This window comes from Pseudorca crassidens, chromosome 9 (genome assembly GCF_039906515.1).
Source record: "Pseudorca crassidens isolate mPseCra1 chromosome 9, mPseCra1.hap1, whole genome shotgun sequence".
NCBI classification, from domain to species: Eukaryota; Metazoa; Chordata; class Mammalia; order Artiodactyla; family Delphinidae; genus Pseudorca; species Pseudorca crassidens.
In genome coordinates, this window is record NC_090304.1 from 61,097,986 (window position 1) to 61,117,914 (window position 19,929).

General features: G+C 40.2%; 1 protein-coding gene and 1 long non-coding RNA gene across 3 annotated transcripts in view; one reads left to right on the forward strand and one right to left on the reverse strand.

Annotated features, from left to right (window-relative positions):
* RAB30 (RAB30, member RAS oncogene family) overlaps positions 1-2,363 on the reverse strand; it is an 86,105-nt gene extending 83,742 nt beyond the window's left edge. Inside the window, exon 1 of the mRNA XM_067750524.1 lies at positions 2,155-2,363. The gene's annotated coding sequence lies outside the window, so the exon portion shown is untranslated. The remainder of the gene's footprint in view (positions 1-2,154) is intronic.
* Positions 2,364-2,526: 163 nt separating this feature from the next.
* Positions 2,527-18,993, forward strand: LOC137230678 (uncharacterized). Of its 2 annotated transcripts, none has more exons than XR_010946218.1 (3): positions 2,527-2,651; positions 3,598-10,370; positions 15,660-18,993. It is a non-coding gene; the product is annotated as an uncharacterized lncRNA (long non-coding RNA). The 2 variants fall into 2 exon arrangements; XR_010946217.1 differs by lacking the exon at positions 15,660-18,993 and adding an exon at positions 12,122-13,242.
* Positions 18,994-19,929: the final 936 nt, after the last annotated feature.

A 19,929-nucleotide genomic window follows, 5' to 3' on the forward strand; every position in this document is an offset into this window, starting at 1 on the left:
CAGCCTTCCTACCACATACTAAAGCAGGGAAAGGAAAAAAAAAGTATTAAATGAGGCAGAAGCCATTCGAAGTCTACTTATTCTTTGGGAATTATGAGAACATTTTGTGTAGAGCATTTAAAAACCTTGCTAATGCATTGGCAGCTCTTAATACAGGTACCAAGGAAAGGAAAAGTGGCATGAGCTCAACTGCAACAGTTAACTGTCCACGTGCTGCTGAGGCCAAACTATGTCTGTCACAGAAGCCACAAACCAGGCCAAGGGGTCAGGTTCGTTGCTGTTCATCCTGCCAAGCACCAACTGCAAGAAAAAGAAAAGGCAAAGCCTCTTCAATGAGGACTCTGTAGAATAACTATTAGCACAGTCTCATTCACCCTGGAGTTTCTGGGTGAAGAAGAGAAGGGATGAGAGGGTATTCAGAGACTGGAAAGTGACTCAGAGAAAGAGATGTCATCTACTGGTGATAAGAGGGGGATTTTGAAACACAGAGGAAAAATGAGAATTGCAAATGGAGAGGCAGGGAAAGAAACTGGAAGAACTTCAAGAGACACAGAGGGGTGGGGAAAGGAAGGTACAGCGGGAGGGATGCTCAGCAAAGCAGACAGTAAGCAACAGAAAAACACAGAGAGAAGCAAAGCCAAGCAGTCCATCTTTTCCCAAATCCCAAAGCTGCTCATTGCATCCCAATAAATCACTCTACCACAAAGCCCATACAATGAATTGTCCTTTGCATCCAGTAACAAGCAGCATTTAACGAAGCATCGCCCAGCTGCAACTTTAGAGACCTAAGGGTCTGAATTAAAAATGTACAAAATTGGTTCAGCAACAGAAGACAAACAGTAATGACTTTCCCCCAATGCCTGCCTTGGCTATGAAAGGTTTAGCATTTTGAAGTTAAGCATAAAACACTCTGGCATTTCTCCTTTTGACATTCCAAGAGGGGGTGTGGTTGACCCCAGGTCCATTCATTTCCAAGGTTGTAGATCTCTCAGCTAAGACTGGCCCCATCTGTTCTGGAGTCAGCCAGCTGTTTATTTCAAAATAACATATTTATTGTACTAATCATCCTACTAACTCTTACAAGAAGAGAGCCAATATCATACGGGTCGAAATGCTCTCTGTCTTGTTAAACGTGTCAGTTTGTTTAAAAACCAAAACCAAAAAGCAAAAAAAACTCCACTATCCTCCTCGGTTTCCACCTCCAGGATCACTCTTCCATGCGTACCTTTCAGTAACGGCAAATGAAGGTTAATGGCGCTTCTAACTTTTCCTTTCCCTAACGCTTTAAAATGAACCAGAGTGTACCTAATGATCCCTTCTCCAAACCGTTATTTGTGACTGGTGACTGTGCCTCAGGAAACGGCAGCTCATTATGGTACCATTGTCAGTGGCAAGGAGCCTATTGCAATGTAATTTAAAACACTCACACAAGCACAAATCTGTCGGCTCCACTTCCAAACAATCCTGAAATCCTGCAGTTGGGAGAAGAAAAACACTTAACAAAAATGCTGCATCTAGAAGCCCAAGAGAACCTTCACCAGACACGTGAAATGTTTCTGACAGGCACGGAGTGCACCATTAAAGGACACTGTCACCTCAAATCAGCAGAAAAGGCGAGACAAACGACGTAGACACACATACACATAAAATAAAGCCCCACAAAACTTAACCTACTCAGAAGCACGCTCATCTTAAAAATGAATAGTGTGTGCTCGCCCAAGTGACATGAAATGTTCCAAAGTAGTGCGACCACATTAAATCACTGTCTCCATTTCTCCCCACGCATCACCCCTTCCCACTCAAATCTCAGCACTCGGGCCGTGTGTGACAGGACTGCAGTCCCCCAACCTCTGCCTTCCTCTGATTTTCCAAGAGCACTTCCCAACGTCCTCCGCAGCCCAGCCCCCTCTCCCAGACTCCAAAAAGATTGAGGGGAGTTGCGACTAGGGAACTGGCAGGCATAGGTCCTCCGGCGGGGGAAGGTTGCTGGAGTTGTTCTTTGCAGTGACCCAAATTGCACAGAGCTTTTCGCTTAGCAGCGTTTGCGAGCACCTCCCCAGTCCTCCCGCCCCCATCTTCCCAAAAGAAAGCCTTGAGAACTAAGCGGGAGGAATAACTTGGTAAGAATCATTTGAATAAATCACTTCAACTCACCTGGTTTGGGATTTTTCTCCCCACCCCAGGCATAAACAGAAAGGATGTGCGAATGAGTCACGCACGCAAGGGAAGGTGTTGCGATGTCCTAAGTCCAAGGGCTGGAGTCAATCCCTGCCCTGGTGCTGCTGCTACTCTTAGCTCAGCTGGAGCGAGCGGCAATCGCAAGCCTAGCAGCAGCAGGGGGGTGGATAGACCTTAGCACAATGAATGCAGTGGGGTTTTTGCAATGACATCATCCCTCTGTCCAAAAGGCCCCAATAGCCATGCTCAGGTGCGGTGCATTCTGGGAATTGTAGTCTCCTCAAGGGCTGGCGGGGACACCGAGGCTGTTGCCGGAACTACAATGCCCAAAATGCGCCAAGGTCGGACGCGCCCAGAGCGGGCAAAGGGAGCGAAGGGGACTCGGCCGCCATGTTAGGAGTGCTAGGACGTTTCTGCGGAGCTGGCTGAGGTTTTAGGGAACGCGGGAGCCGAGTGGTGGTGCAGAGGGGACGGTGAGGAGGAGGACAACCCGGTCGGAGAGCCTGGGTTCCAAACCTGGGCACCGGGGGATGGAGGCGGCATCTGGGGACTGAGTAGGACGCGTCTGGCTGGTGGCGGCATGAGAGACCGAGTGGGCCTTGACCTCACGGTCTTGCAGGGGTTGCGGAGGCCCTCTACTCCTCTTGCTCCATTTTATAACTAAGGGATTGAGGGAGTCAGTTTACTCCTGGTCTCAGAGCATCATTGAGACCCGCTAACAGGATAGTCGGGGGGGGGTTGTGAATTTTGGGGAGTGCGGAGACCCCGGGTGGCGATTCTGTCGCCTTTGGTCGGAGCAGCTTTCACCTAACGGAGTTGGGCTCTCCCTCCCAAATTATTTTTATCTTCTTGTCATTCATTTTTCAACCATCCTTACCCTTTCCCAGGGTGTCGTACCCTCATTGGTTTTTCAAACAGCAATGATTTGCAAAAGGTTCCAAAGAAATCGATGTTGGAAGGGAGCTAAGGTGGAAGGGAACGGTGCTTTGGCCCCGAAATAAAGAAAAGACAGGAAGAGTCCTACAGGAGTAACACACCCGGTTTAAAACGACATCTTCATACCTGCCAACGAAAGCAGGGAGATGTTGAAAGGGAATATTGATGATAGACCGATTGGCGGCTGGCTATTGGTTCCGGAGTAACTGGGATTCTTGAATAAACCTAGAGCGTTATGCTAAAAATACTGCGGAGACGGAATCTTCAGTAGCATGGATCACGGACTTATTTAAAAAATACATTTAGTGTTTAATTTGTGGAACTCCATATATACGACCATTTTAGGAACTAATTTTCTGTTGAACTAGGTAGCTGAAACCGAAGTCATTGGTCTTTAAGTTGTTTTGCCCAGTATTTCAAATGGACTGTGTTTTTTTCCCGATTGTGTTACTAAAACAATGCTGTGTGTTTGTTCTTTTTCAGAGTCTGTCTACACTATGAAAGGATGGGAAATTTCTTTCTTCCTGAGGGTGTCCGAAGGGCTAAAAATGCCGATATATTTGTGCTGTTTTTCTCCTTTCCTTTTGTGTATTATCCTGAAAAACAAAATTAACTGACACTTTGGGTCATTAGGGGTATGCACTTCACTTGTTAGGAGTTAAAATTATAGCTGATAAATGGATTATCGTATCAAGGAAAGACTAGGCAGAGTGATTATAAACGACAAAAGCATGGTCCAAAAACATGTCTCAAATGTATGCAGATGATAACTACAAAAACAATTTTATAAAGAATGATCTTACATATGTCATGTTTCTGGGAACAAGGCAGATGAGTGGCTTTGTTTCATTTTTAAACAAAGGTAGTATGTATTGGCCTCACTTATCCATGGATACAACAATGGGAAGAGCTTATGAAATTATTTGTTATTCAGAAATACCTTCTTGGCAAATAACGTTGGTAAGTATAGGAAAAGGTACAGAATGTTTACTGTTTTCTTTCTGATCATCAGTATAACTATAGACGTGTTTTAAGCATAATAGAGATGAAATAGACTGAACAGGTTTACATTTAGGCTTAGTTTCAAACTCTTACAAATTATTCTTAGGGCTTGGTGATTCAGGGGTGGTATTGTGTCTTATATGAACTTATGTTGTTCATTTTATAATACTTCTTTACGTAAGCAATAACCTCAATTTGAGTTACTATGGAAGACAAATGGCGGGGGGTTGGGGGGAGGGACCCAGCAGATTTCACAGAAATACTGTATGTGAGAAGTGAGACCTGTATAATGTAGTGATTTCTATAATTTGTCATGTGATTGGATAGTTAGAAATTTTCCAGCCTTATATCCAATGGACATCTAACCATAAAGAAATGAAACAAGGCTAGTTCCTATCTCAAAAAACAACTCCATGACCCTTAACTTTTAGAAAAAAAAATTATGTACTCTGTGTAGAAATTTCATTTAAAAAATTAGTATTAGAGGAATTGATGATGCCAGCTTCTGAAAGAATAACCTCAGTGTCCCAGAGGAAAAACTGGGTTAGAAAGCTGAAAAGTGGAATTAGGAATGCCTTACGTAAATAAAGAAATCTACCTTCTTTTTCTGTCAAAAGGGAATTAGGACATTGATTTGTATTATAATTATAGGTAGTTCATTAAAGAGTATTGAGTTAGTTGCTATTATATCAAGGGTTTTTTCAACAGGGTCAGGTGTCTGGAACACCTGTAGAACTCTAGAAATGTGTAGCTTTTGCCCACCATTCATCCAGCTGAATTATTGTCCAGGGTTGTAACCAGCTGTTGTGTATTTTTAAAACACTAGAGGTGAGTGCACAGGGGTGGGGTAGAGCAGCCTTCCACATCCCATATTTGTGGGTTTTTGTGGTGTGTCACACAAGTAGTAACAAAGTTTTGGCAAGGATTTTAGGTTTATTACTAAATATATTCATAAATGAATTTTGAACATGTGTAGATGACCTAGGGATCAATTTATGCATGGTGTGGAGGAGGGGACATCAATTTTAGCTTTAAGAATACCACAATATCCTGACTTCCTGGATATTTCTTTTTTTTTTTTTTTTTTTTGCGGTACTCGGGCCTCTCACTGCTGTGCCCTCTCCCGTTGCGGAGCACAGGCTCCGGACGCGCAGGCCCAGCGGCCATGGCTCACGGGCCCAGCCGCTCTGCAGCATGTGGGATCCTCCCAGGCCGGGGCACGAACCTGCGTCCCCTGCATCGGCAGGCGGACTCTCAACCACTGCGCCACCAGGGAAGCCCTGGATATTTCTTAGAGTGAGGGTTTAGTCTAATACGAAGAAAGTCTGATCATAAGAGGCAACCAGTAAGAGCTCAAAGCTATGACAGAATTATGGTAAAGTTACTCAGATATTTAAAAGAAACTGAAGTATCTAGACAGAGGCAAAAAGATATTAGAATTTTCTGAAAATAATTTTTCTTTAACTCCTTGCCCTAAATCCTAATTTTTTTTAATTATTGATGTTATTGTAGTATTCTTGGTATTTGGGTACATGATATATAAGAGTATCTTTTTTTTTAGCTCAAAATTCTTTGACTCATTACTACATTTGTGATCTTTTCATTCAAAGTCATGTAACATTCTTTCATTCATATCTGCTAAAGGATAAAGACAAGACAAAGAGAACAAGCATATGAAAATTTTAAAGCAGCCCCAAGAGTCAAACTCAATAAGTCTTCCTTCAGAGGAGGGAGGTCCTTTTGGAGATGGTATATGAAGACTGACTTTAGTGTGTTGGACAGTAATATTAGTGGCCTTTCTGGACTCCTGTTGCTTCAGTTTTAAATCTATCTTGAATAGCTTGCTAATTTTTTACAGAAATTCGTAACATTCTAAGCCTCAGTGGTAATAGCAGCCTCATGGGGGTGATGGTTAGGATTAAACAAAGTTATGTAAAGCATTTAGCAGAGGACTTTGGAACATGTAAGTTTCTTGTGGATTTTTTAAATTTTTAAAAAGTAGTCTCAAAGTACTTAGGACCCAAGGACAGGGATTACCTCAGCTGAACTCTTAGCAATTTATTGATAAGTCAAACTTGTATGACCAAATTGTTAGGAAAATACAGTTCCAGTTTTTCCTTTGATAAAGTGATGATAGAGGGCAACAGTTTTTTTCAGCCCATACCACGTAAGGAATGTAAAATTCTTGTTACTGAGATCGTGTTAGTGCCTGGGGTGGCTGAAGTCAAAAAAATTACAATAAAATTTTGTTTGTGTTCTTGTATAGTTTGAAAAATCCCGACAGTTGATTATGAAAATTAGGCCCTGTCTTTACTGAGGATCAGTGTAGTTAATTAATTCTGTAAAAGATGATGTCCTAAATTATGAAAAATGTTAGAATTGTTTCATGCCTTCAAAGTTCTAAAATGCTTTTATATTTTAAGCTATGAAATTTGAGAGAACAGCCGTCAGTTATGTTGTCCACCTGTCTGTGTCTCTTCCAAAATAGAATCAATTTTCTTAGCATTCTCAGAAATGAAATGCCGGCAACTCAAAGGTGATGTAAACCCAGCAGTTACAGTAAGAATTATTTTAAGCTGATCACAGAATTGAGACAAGCGAACTTAAGGGGGCAAATGAAAAACATTTTACTAAAAATTATCTTTATATTATAATTATTATAATTATAGCTTTATATTGAGTTAAATGTTTTTAACAGCGTGTATTTTTAAAGTAGACACAGATGAGCCTGTCATACAGGATTCAGCAGTTGTAGTTTCTCCAGGGAAGATCTTTAACTCATTCAGCAAACTTTAATGTTTCATATTTTAAGCATTTTACTTTAACAACATTCAGAAAACTAAAACGTATGTTTTCTAGTCTTGTTTAGTTGACCCATTGTTGTGTTTGTAACAAGTTGGCATAATTTTACCTGCTGGGTTTAATATGCCACAAAAGGTATATGTAGTAAATATAAATATCGCAATGTCAGGATGCAAAATCAAGATGCTCATAGCTAATGATTAACCAGAAAAGTGAGCCCTCTATCCTATGATTTTTTATTTCTCAGTTTTTAATAGGTTTGGATAATTAAAGTGGCACTAGAAAAACATTTCTTTGCAAGAATATGAACTTAATCCAATATAAATATGTTCATGAATATAGCCACTTAAGGAAAGTGCAGAGATATACAATTGTAAGCAATTAATGTACAGTAAGTTGGTACATATTCATAATTCTTAATTTGATATGGACTATTTGATGGTGATGTATGTTATTGAACTTGCTGTAAAGATTAGTCCTCAGTGAGTTCTGTCTTAAAACATTTTAGGAAATGTTCGTCAGAGTCACCCTCTTTACACCTAAGTCATGATTTGATGAATTTGGCACATAGGTGCTTGTAAATGGAACAGCTTGGAGACTTTTGAGCTACTCCACCACCATAAGATAAAGTTCAGTAACCATAACCCTTAGCATAACCTAAATGATAATATTTTTTCACCTTTGAGCCAAAATAAAACTCAGCTTTCCTCCTTCCTTACCCTGCACCACCAGACTTTTAGTCATTAATGTAGTATTAAGTGGGATCTTTCATAGTTTCTTGGCAGTTGTCCCCATTGAACTGGACAGCATTTATGCTGTTGGCTCGGTCTTAGCATATGTAGAGCCATTTTCTTGTGAATGTTTCATAATATCTTATATACAAGACAGAAAAATTATAGAAAAACTTATTTTTTAAACATACTGAAATAAAGCAGTTGCCTAAGTGGTGATGTACAAAAGTATACAATTGCAAATAACATAGTAGAGTACTTCATTACAATTGCTAAGCTGCAACTAAATGTCTTACATAAGTGTGATATAAATGACCTTTACCAGTCCTATACTATTTCAGTGAAATACTTTCCTAATAATAGGATGGTACAGCATTTACTCTGTCCCAAAAATTGAGAATGCAGTGAAAATTAAGTGCTTTTTTGTTTGTTTTTTGTATTTCAAATCGGCAGATGTTTATTGAGCATCTACTATGTACAAGAAAGATACTTTTCTAATACTGCAATGGATTAAAACAAACAAATCTGAAATAACAGTTCCTTCCACCAAAAACTCCATCAAAAAACATAAGATACCTCTGAAGTAATCAACACAGTTCTATATGTGTTTGTAATACCCTTTGGGGAATTAAGCAACATTTACTAAACACCTAAGCATATCAGAGTGATGTGTTAGCAAGCATTCTAAACAGAACGATCTGAAATATTAAAGTAACAACGCAGAACTGACAAATATTAGTCTATTAAAGATTTGATGAATGAATAAAGAAATCCATACGAACTACTAAAAGGAAGGCTTCAAAGGTGCTTCAGAGGAGATGGATTTTCTTCTTGGCTGAGTAAAACATGATAGAAATGCTGGTCCTTTTCTGGGGTTCGGCTTACTAAAAAGCCTATACTTGGAGTTTATGACGTTTTTCTTTGAGCTTGGGATATTAAAGTTGCAAAGGTTGGAGAGTTCTGATGTAAAGCCTGAGGACAGCTAGGTGGATTGGTTGAAATCTGGTCCCTGAGATGAAGGGACAGAAATGTGCTGTTCTGGGCCCAGCATGGGTAACACATCTGTAGGAAGAAAATTGGCCTGGAAGGCAAGAAACCTTGGTTGAAAAGTTGATTTTGATACTAACCTGCAGTCTCAGTTTTTTAAAGGTCATTTGAAATCTAAGTACATGAAGTACTGTTTTTGATGATGAACTTTACATTTATGTATTTAACATTTGGCAAGCTCAATGGAAGAATCTCCATTTCAACTCTGCTTTGTTTACTCTTTGTATCTTTAATATTGGGTATTATGCCTCTTGAGTTTCAGTCCCATGACTATTGTTTTCAGTATTCATGTTTTTGTCTTTCTAAAATTGTTTGCTTCTTTGTTTCTTACTAGTCCTGAGATAATTTATGAGCAATTATTGTAGCATTTCATCTGGCAGTGTATTTGCCTAAGATGGGTTGCTGGATTTTCTTGTTTTCCGGATAAACTCTGCACTCTCGTCTTTCTCATTCTTGGAATCCGTTTTGCATTCGTTGCAGTTCTGGGTTCTTGTATGGAAATTCTAATATTTATGGAGTACTGAGAAGAAGCCAGATTTCACGAGTTTAAGGAGTGAGTGAAAGGAATGGGGAAAGAAGTAGGCACTGCATGTAGATAATTTTTAAGAAGTTTGGCTCCAGGGCTTCCCTGGTGGCACAGTGGTTGAGAGTCCGCCTGCAGATGCAGGGGACACGGGTTTGTGCCCAGGTCCGGGAGGATCGCACGTGCCGCGGAGCGGCTGGGCCCGTGAGCCATGGCCGCTGAGCCTGCGCGTCCGGAGCCTGTGCTCTGCAACAGGAGAGGCCACAACGGTGAGAGGCCTGCGTATCGGGGGGGAAAAAAAAAAAAAAGTTTGGCTCCAAAAGAGGTAAGAAATAAGAGTTTACAGAGGGCATGTGGGATTGAAAGAGGGTTTATATTTAAATCTTCCTACTAAGGGGTCAAAATCTCATTCTACTTCACGCGGTCTGATCATTTCCCAAAGGAATCAGGACTTAAAATTCTACCTTGCCCTGAAATCGGGCCAGGAGGAGAGGAGGAAGAGCTCTGAAGTATTTTTGTGATTTTTTTTTTTTTGTACATAATACTCAGCTTTTCATTTGATTTGATTATTTTTCCTTCCCAATTTTCAGGTCTTTTCATTTAACCTAACTTGTACTCCAAGAATAGTGGTTTTTATCACAGTTCCAAAAAAAACATAGCAATGACCATGAGCCTCAGCTTCTTTTGAAAAATGCCTTGTTCTAAAAGGTGGTGTCTGCCCTTTATACCTATATCATTAATTCTTCCTAGCCAGACTGACTGGGATGATCTTCACAACCACTTTTAGAAAAAATGGTGCTCAGTTGAACCAGGAGGTTAGACTTGAACAAGACATGTCTGTTTCTTGTCCAGCTAAGATTTTATCAATGTACATTTACCTAAAGGAGGAGAAATCTGAGATAGTCAAATTCTTTAGATTACTTAAATGAGGAGGGTATAATTGTCACAAGGAGAGAAAAGCAACTAACACCTTAGGGCAACCAGGCCCTCCACAAAAGTGGAAAATACAATTCTGACTGATATGAACTAAATTTTCCATAACCTGTACTCACTCTCATCCCATTACCCAGTAACGTAAATGAGCTGCTGTTTCTCTCTGGGAGTTTAACTGGCAGAATAAATGGAAAGATGTCAGCAAAAGAAGGAAGCAGGTAAGACAGATAAGATTTTATATAATCAAATATATCAAAGGTGTTGGTTATTACTAGATCTTGGCACAGTAACCCAGGTTTCATTGCTTTCCATGAGATGTACCAGAAGAAATAACCTGAGGTATTTCCATGAAAAGAGAAACTTAGGGCTACCCGTGAATTGCTCTGCTATAAGTTACATTTTGGATTGCAGTGCATAGTGCAAACCTCCATACATCCAGCAAGATGCCCCATTTTAGGCTAAAACTTGACTGTCCAGACTAATAACCTATTTCTAACAAATTTAAGACTATCTCATAGTCTCCCACCTCTTCAACCATCTGGAGAGAGGAAAAGATAAAACAGTGTTACTTGAGTAATTGTCATGGGCCCAAAGTTGTACCCAGATTCAGAAAGTTATTGGACACCCCTGTTTACTGCTGAGTTGTTTATTTAAGGTGTTACTTATTTAATTGTTAATTATTAATACCTGCTCAGTGGTCTGATGAAGATAAACTTCAAATAGGCTGTTAATTTACATACCTGAACCCATTCTGCCTTTCAGTAATCTGAGTAGAAACTTAAAAGTTATGTGTAACACATCGTAGCTTGAGAGAACCCTAAATTTCTAGAATATATCTTGATACTGTGTAAAGTTCACTTAAAATGCACTTAACAGTTCAAATAACTGGAAAGTAATTCCTCTGATAACACTGGCAAGGACATGCTATTAAAATATTTTTGTGCTAGTTGAAGTCAAAATAGACCTACAGCCTATCTGTCACATTGTATGTGTTTATATTATGCATTCTGATGGTTAAATCCACTTAAGATCATCACCATAGGATCATGAGAAGTTAATTTAGTAGTTGAGAGTATGAGCGTTAGCAATGGAAAGACCTGGATTTGAATCTCAGTACTTATGTGATTTGGGGTATATTCATCAGTCTGAGACTTTGAATCCTATAAAAATAGTATTTGTCAGCTTCATTGAGTTTTCCGAAGAATTAAGAAAATAATATGAAATTTAATAAGCTCTCAAAAGACAGTATAGTGTAGTGGCTTAGAGCATAGTCTCAGAGCCAGTCAGCCTGGGTTGAAGTCACACTTCTGCCCATTGTGTTGACTTTGAGCAAGTTATTTAACTCTGCCTCAGCTTCCATCTGTGCAGTGGGAATAGTACCTCCCTCATTGGCTTGCTGTGAGAATTGAATGCATATATAAAGCAGTGTCGCCTGTGAGATCACTTTTGAGGCAAAAACTAGTTTTTTACAAATCTCACCATGTATTAGGATTCACTGAAAGTACATATACCCTTCAAAGTTAAATCATTTTTAATCATGGAGAGTATGATTCTCTCTGCTTTAGATGTTATAAGTTAATGCCCCATCGGTTTTAACAGTTTACCAAATACCTAGCTTAGTAAATGATACTTTATACGCTATATATTTTATGCATAACATATATGATATTCGTACCATAATTTATAATTAGCAGGGATTCTATCACAGTTTAAAGATTGAGAAGATAAGGAAAGTATTGTCTAAAATAAAACCATTTTCAGGGTTTGGTCTGCAGATACCTGAAGTGAGTTCAATCTTTATGGTTCACTTTAAGAATGTTGGGTCTGTAAGACATTCCAAAGGCATAGCTTGAAAGAACTGCCTTTGAGTCAGGCCTGGGTTCTGGATTTCTGGTCTAATAAGCTAGGAAGTAAGGTATCAGCTTAGGCAAATTAACTTTTTTTTTTTTTTTTTTCTTGCGGTACGCAGGCCTCTCACTGTTGCAGCCTCTCCCGTTGCGGAGCACAGGCTCCGGACGCGCAGGCTCTGGACACGCAGGCTCAGCGGCCATGGCTCACGGGACCAGCCGCTCCGTGGCATGTGGGATCTTCGCGGACCGGGGCAAGAACCCGTGTCCCCTGCATCGGCAGGCAGACTCCCAACCACTGCGCCACCAGGGAAGCCCGCAAATTAACTTTTGAATCTGTTTCCTTATCTTTAAAAATACAGTAACATTTAACATAGAACACCAGATACATAGGGTTTTTTTGTTTTTTTGGCCACGTACCACATGGCATGTAGGATCTTAGTTCCCTGACCAGGGATCAAACCCACACCCCCTGCAGTGGAAGCACAGAGTCTTAATCACTACATCACTAGGAAGTCCCTGGGGACCTGTATTTTTAAGGCACTCACCATGTGATTTCCTCTTCACCTAGTTTTACTTGAAAGCACCGTGGTAAATTAACTTGCCAAAGTCAGGCCTCAATACATAGGCCCCCTCTCATTTTTGTGTTCCTAACTACTTTCCATTGTGCTCACTATTTCTTATTGCTGCAATTCCAAGAAACAGTTGCCAAAACTTTTTAAATGTTTCTTTGTAGGTATGTTCAATGAAGAATGTAATCCACCCACATCAAGTATTGCTTAATTCAGGTGTATAAAGTTTATTTTAGGGAAATGAACAAATTATATGATCCATGTCTTCATCTAAAGCATTTGATTAAAAAAATTTGAATAAGAAGCAGCCCTACGGTATCCTATTATAGACATCCAGAGTGTCAGTATTTGGGGATAGGGGGTACTGGTTCAACCAGTTCTAAATCCATTTATTTCGTTCTGTACATACATATTGATTAGTTACCAAGTGAGAGGCTGTGGAGGTACAAAGATTACTATGACCCTTTAGACCATTAAACTCAACCTTTTACTGTCATGTACCCCTTGGTCAATCTAGTGAAGTCTATGGATCACTTTTCAGAAAAGTTTTTAAAAAGCATAAAATACAGGGCTTCCCTGGTGGCGCAGTGGTTGAGAGTCCGCCTGCCGTTGCAGGGGACACGGGTTCGTGCCCTGGTGCGGGAAGATCCCACATGCCGCAGAGCAGCTAGGCCCATGAGCCATGGCTGCTGAGCCTGCGCGTCCGGAGCCTGTGCACCACAACGGGAGAGGTCACAACAGTGAGAGGCCCGCGTACCGCAAAAAAAAAAAAAAACATAAAATACAGTATATTGGATAATAAAGGGAGACAATGATATTGAAATAATTATCAAAAAGTTTTAATTTTGGACGTAGAAATATATATGCTTTATAATTCATTAACAAGCAAGTTGTCTGCAGCAATCGTAATAGGAAAATATCAGAGTTCAGCTGTGACACGTTTATGCCTAACACTACTGTGATCTGTTGCCTGTATTCAAATTTTATTAGAAGTTATTAAAATAGAGATGTAATTTTTCCCCATCCAATTTCATGGACCCCTGAATTCTGACTATGAACCCCTGATTAAGAACCCTGGCTAAATTTTTTAATAATAGGAACTTTCTCTTTTTCACTGTGTACCCAAGACCCAATTAAGATCTTTAGAGACCCAAGCACTGAAAAACTTGTGACGCTCTACCTCATATATTCAAAATCAAAATAGTTGCACCATAAAGTGGACTTAAGGAAGTTCTCAAATTTCTCATGTTGAGGACATAGATACTTTTAGAAGGTACTAAATTATGTCCATTTGTTTCGTGGGGGCAGGCAGGGAAAGAGGCTGCTTTGCTGTTTTCTGAAAGTATCCAAGCTTGTCTATATCTGCTATACTTGGTACGTGGTTAAGAGCTCGATAACAGAATAAATGAATGAACCTTTACCATAAGGGGTTCACGATTTTAGAGAATATTAATTTCATCAAGGTATAACATGGAAAAATGGAATACCATGCTAGGGAGTACATGCTCTGCTCCATAAATGGACAGATTAGAGGTGTTTGTAACTAGTATCTCTTATAGATAGAATGAAAGAATAGGGCTGGTATCTTCAAGTGGTCGCACTGGAGTGTAAGCTCCCTGAGGGAAGGATTTTTGTCTTTTTTCACTGTATCTGATATATTCCAAAAACCTAGGAAAGTTCCTGGCACGCTCAACTAGTTTATCCTTACCTAATCAGCCTCAGATCTGTGGTACCTCTATTTCTCTAGACACTGCTCAAACATTTCGACATTAACCTACCTGCAACTATGGAAATTTTAAAAAATACCTCTTCTTCCTTAGACATTCAATAAGTGAATCGAGGGTTATTGTTTTTCTCAGTAGCAAGCTAGTAAGTACTGCCATAAATATATGTTTAGCTACCACTTTCATTCAACAGTACTTCAGGGTAGAAATCACCTGCATTTTAAAATTAAGGGACAAATCAGCTGAGGGTCACCTGTTAACAAGTAGAGAGGAATTGAAAATAGAACCCAGGTTTGTTTGACATTTTTTAAGTCTACACAAGAACTGCTGCTAGTATCTTTTTCTTTTAGGTGAAACAAAAAAGGAAAAAGGAAATGTCCCAGACCTAAGTAGCTTCCATTTGGCCAAGACTACAAATGTAGTGTTTTCCCTTCATTTCCCAAAGAGGTGCAACAACCGTGTGACACCAAGGCCTTTTGATGACAAAACAGAAGTTCCATAACTATTTAAATCACATTTTTTAAAGTCTCATTTGAAAATACACATTTTTTAAACTTTAAATATAGATAAGCTGTAGTTTATGCTTCAGTAATCTCTGCTTTATTTTCACAATGTATTAGTACTTGATATTCCTTTCATATTTTCTATTCTGCCCTCCAAAAAAAACATTTCAAGGTTTCTGGGGTTTGTGTTGGTAATTTACAGCTAAAAGGATTTTTTAATGCCCATTCTCCTACCTATACCCACCAATATCAATGGGTACATTTTCATATAGCTTGTTTAGAAGGCAGTAAAGCAGCTTAGACAAAACATCATTGTTTAGACTAAGGAAATGTTTATGAAAGTGGAGTGATTTTCAAGCCCTTTTGATCCACATGGGGAGCACTAGACCAATATCTAAATTAATGCATGATACAGATACATATTTCAGTTCTGACTCAGCATTCATGTTGGTCAATCCATAACTTGGAGAAGTTCAATAGAACTTCATTTTACATATGAAGAAATTGGGTACCTGGGAAGTAAAACCTGGCTTGGCCTGTGGTTACGTGAAACCATTTATAGGCTTTATCCATGCTGCTTAGTGTGAGCATTCATTCACTTCACTGCAGAAATACTGTTTGATCACAGCGTGCTGCCCCAGTCCCTGCTGGAGACATTCCATAATATGTGGTATATGGACCTATTGCCATTGTAAACTATAAGGAGTTCTGAATTCTGAATCACACCTGGTCCCAAGGGTTTACAATAAGGGATTGTTGACCTGTAGTTATTTTCTTTCCAGAATAGTCATCTAGGTGATTTGGTACTTAGAAGCATAAATACAGTGACAATATTCTACTTTCTAACCTCTCCCCTTTCAGCGCAAAGCTGCAACATGACTGGGTCATAAGCCAGTAAACTGCCTTTGGCCGCCAGATGTTATTGTTAACAGTAGGTAATACGCTCTTTTCTTCTGCCAGGCACATACGCAGTTAGGCATGCAGCAATTGTTTAATGGATAAATAAGTTGTTAAATTATAACACTTTGATGGATTGCTCAATCCTTTAAGTAATAGTTGACTTACATCACCTCTTATAACCTGATTCTTTTGTGACAGATGTTAGCTAGTGAAGTGGACTGTTACAGACAATGAAGGAAATAGAACATTGTTTATGAAACCCTAGATGGCCTGGACAGGAGACTAAATTGGAATCCTTAATTCCCAGTGCAGAGAGGGCCTTGATATTTAAGAATAAAAATATTAATAGCTGAGCTTTATGTCATGTGTTTAATGTCATGACCATAAAGCCATTACTGTAACACTAAGTTTATCTTCTAAAGGAAGCCTGTGAAATGTTTCCAGAATGACTTGGTTTTTAGTGATATTAATTATTGTTTTCCTTCGGGACCTGATTCTTTGTAGATTCCAAGATGATGCAGTTTCGTCAAAGGCTGTTCCATCCTCAGTTTCTTTAAAAATAAAAAATACTCTGCAATTAGGTAAAACATTTTTAGATGGACTACCGCCATCTGGTCTCTTTTCCTGTCACCCAGGTTTTTCATCAACCACAGCTCTATGAAAGGACATTGAAGGGTCTCCTGTTACACACAATATACTAATGCTCATTATAGAACATTAAAATAAGATGACAGCTTCCATTATCAGCCTACACAATAATCTTTCCCTACCTTCTGTCCTCTTATTTCCCACTTAGTTTGTGTACTACTAACTATATTGAGGTAACATGACCACTAAGTTTGAAGATTCTTTGAGACCAAGAGCTATACCGTATTTGTTTTCACATTTCCTTCTGTGCTTAAAACAGGACTTCTGTTTCTTCAGTAAATATTCATTGAGTATCCACTAGGTGTCAGATATTATACTAGGTAGATTCTGGGGACACCAAGGTAACTAAACAGGGAACATGCTATTCAGAGTCTAACAGTCTTGTGGAGGAGAAGTGGAAAAATAGATCTGTAAGTCAAAAAAGCTGCAGTGTAATATTATAGTGGAATAGATGATTTCCTGGTTTAAGAGTTCTAAAAAAATCATTTCCAAAAACATCTCCCCAGTAAGTCTGACTCAGTGACTAAATTTCCACCACTAGAATGTCATTATAAGACATTACACTGTGGTTGCTTCTGGGCAGGAAAACTAAAGGATATTAATGGGCTGTGAAATCGCTTTTTTATTCCCCTTTTTTAAAGTTTTTAGATTTACATAGTACAATTCACTCTTTTTGATGTATAATTCTACAGGTTTTGGCAAATGCACAGTCATGTAATCACCACAATCAAGATATAGAACAGTTGGATCACCCCCCAAAATTCTCTCTTTTTATAATTTGTGATAAAAATTAATTTTATTTTTCAAAAATTAATGCTGGAATGTTCTATGTATATCTACTCTTAATTCAAAAAAGTATGTCTTTTGGGACAGCACCTTTTATCTTAAGCCTCTTTAGAAATACAGATATCCAAGGAGGGGCTGAATCATTATACCACTGTTAGTTGTCCACACCTTGGTTTGTAGATGAAGCTGTTGAAAGGAATTAGGACTCAGAAAAGGTAAAGGGTGCGTGGTGTATGTAGTGTGTGTGTCTTAGGTTAGAAAGAGGGTAGGGGTCAGTGGGCAGAATTGGAGATTAGGGCCTGACAGTGGAACAGTGTACATGGAAGGGTAGATATGGGTAGTGTGTTTTGTGTTTAGTATAAGGGCCCTGGGTTCTCAGAGATAAGAAACACCAAATAAAGAGATGAGCCCTGAAGAGGAGGTCTTCACGTGAAGATGAATTTTTATTTGGAGCTACAGAACTGGGATTCTAGTACTGATTCTGCCAGTAACCTGTTCTCAAAAAGTCACATCCCCTTTCTGGGCCTCAGTTTCATCATCTATAAAAAAGTTTGCATTAAGTATATTCTAAAGCCCATTTCAGTTTTCTTCAACTAGAAACAAACATTTGTGTGTGTGTGTGTTTCTGAATTTCTGTCCTCCAGTTTCAACTAAAGAGACCCATCTGTAGATAACAATAACCAAACTCTAGCAAGCATTATGATCCCCAAAATTTCATGTAGTTTGATGTCAGAAGCTGCAGAACACAGTTAAGGCTGATCTGAATTGGGCTTCAGTGACACAGCTCTCTGACCCTCAGTCTTCTGATTTATAGAATGACTGTATATACTCTATGGTTCCCTGTAGTTCTCACATTTTATGACTATGAAACCTATTAAAACTACCAGTGTTGGGCTTCCCTGGTGGTGCAGTGGTTGAGAGTCCGCCTGCCGATGCAGGGGACACCGGTTCATGCCCCGGTCTGGGAAGATCCCACATGCCGCGGAGCGGCTAGGCCCATGAGCCATGGCCGCTGAGCCTGCGCATCCGGAGCCTGTGCTCCGCAACGGGACAGGCCACAACAGTGAGAGGCCCGCGTACCGCAAAAAAAAAAAAAAAAAAGAATTCATTTAATCTTCCTGATTTACTAGTGTGGTAGAGACTAGTTGTTCATCAAAACATGGGCAAGTAAAAGGACTACATTTCCTGGCCTCCTTTGCAACCACATTACTGTGTTCTGGCCAATGAAATACGGGCAGAAGTGATCAACACCACCTCCAAACCTGAGCCATGAAGCTTTCCCATGCAATTCTCCATGCTCTCTTCATCTATCAGAGGATCCATTAGAATCGTTATGCAAGGGGCTCTCTCTTTCTCCCCCTACCACCTGCAACCTCCATTGGATTGTGATTTGAGTCAGAAATAAACTCGTTGTGTTAAGTCACTGAGATGCGACTGTTACAGCAGTTAGTGTACCCTGACTAAAACAAGGTTTGACAAGAACCCAGAGAAGGAAGAGAAATTGTTCACAGTGTCTGGCTCATTATGTACAGTAAAAAGGGTGATTAACCTCATTAACTTAAAAGATGACGATTACTTTTATGGGAGCTATTATGAGCAAATAGCTGTTAAAGTACTTCAGGTAAGTGTGAAAAATGTAAGGATTTACCCTCTGGTTTCCAAAGATTTTCATAGACACCCTGGGGACACCTCAAGGAATGAAGATACCATCCCTACGGTGTCTCGTACGCTGTGCTGCTAAATCAAGTGAACACATTTCACTAAGTTTTATAAAGATATAATAACAAGTATGAATACATTTTTCATGCTGCATTGGGAATCCTTCCTCCATTTTCTTTTTGCTGCACGCGGGCCTCTCACTTCCGTGGCCTCCCCCGCTGCGGAGCACAGGCTCTGGACGCGCAGGCTCAGCGGCCACGGCTCACGGGTCCCCCGCTCCGCGGCATGTGGGATCCTCCCGGACCCGGGCATGAACCCGCGTCCCCCACATCGGCAGGCGGACTCCCAACCACTGCGCCACCAGGGAAGCCCCTTCCTCCATCTTGATGTTTTTCTCTTGTTTATTCAAATCCAAGAGCTGAAATGTGGGTTTTCAATTTCTCCCTCGAGTTAGCCTATATATAATCAATAGCTTCCTTCACTCTAACACATTTTCTGAACATTGCAGTATTTAGCTGGAGCCATATTTTTATCTTGAGGAATTAAATTTCTATAATTTGGTTTACCCTTGGCTTTTGAATGATCTAATGTCATATACATATATACATATATATATAATTTTTATTTATTTATTTATTTATTTATTTTGCTGTACGCGGGCCTCTCACTGTTGTGGCCTCTCCCGTTGCGGAGCACAGGCTCCGGACGCGCAGGCTCAGCGGCCGTGGCTCACGGGCCCAGCCGCTCTGCGGCATGTGGGATCTTCCTGGGCCGGGGCACGAACCCGTGTCCCCTGCATCGGCAGGCAGACTCTCAACCACTGTGCCAGCAGGGAAGCCCCTAATGTCATATATTTTTTAATTAATTTATTTATTTATTTTTGGCTGAGTTGGGTCTTTGTTGCTGCGCGGGGGCTTTCTCTACTTGCAGAGAGCGGGGGCTACTCTTCGTTGTGGTGTGTGGGCTTCTCATTGTGGTGGCTTCTCTTGTGGCGGAGCATGGGCTCTAGGCATGGGGGCTTCAGTAGTTGTGGCTCGCGGGCTCTAGAGCGCAGGCCCAGTAGTTGTGGCACACGGGCTTAGTTGCTCCGCGGCATGTGGGATCTTCCCAGACCAGGCTCGAACCCCTGTCCCCTGCA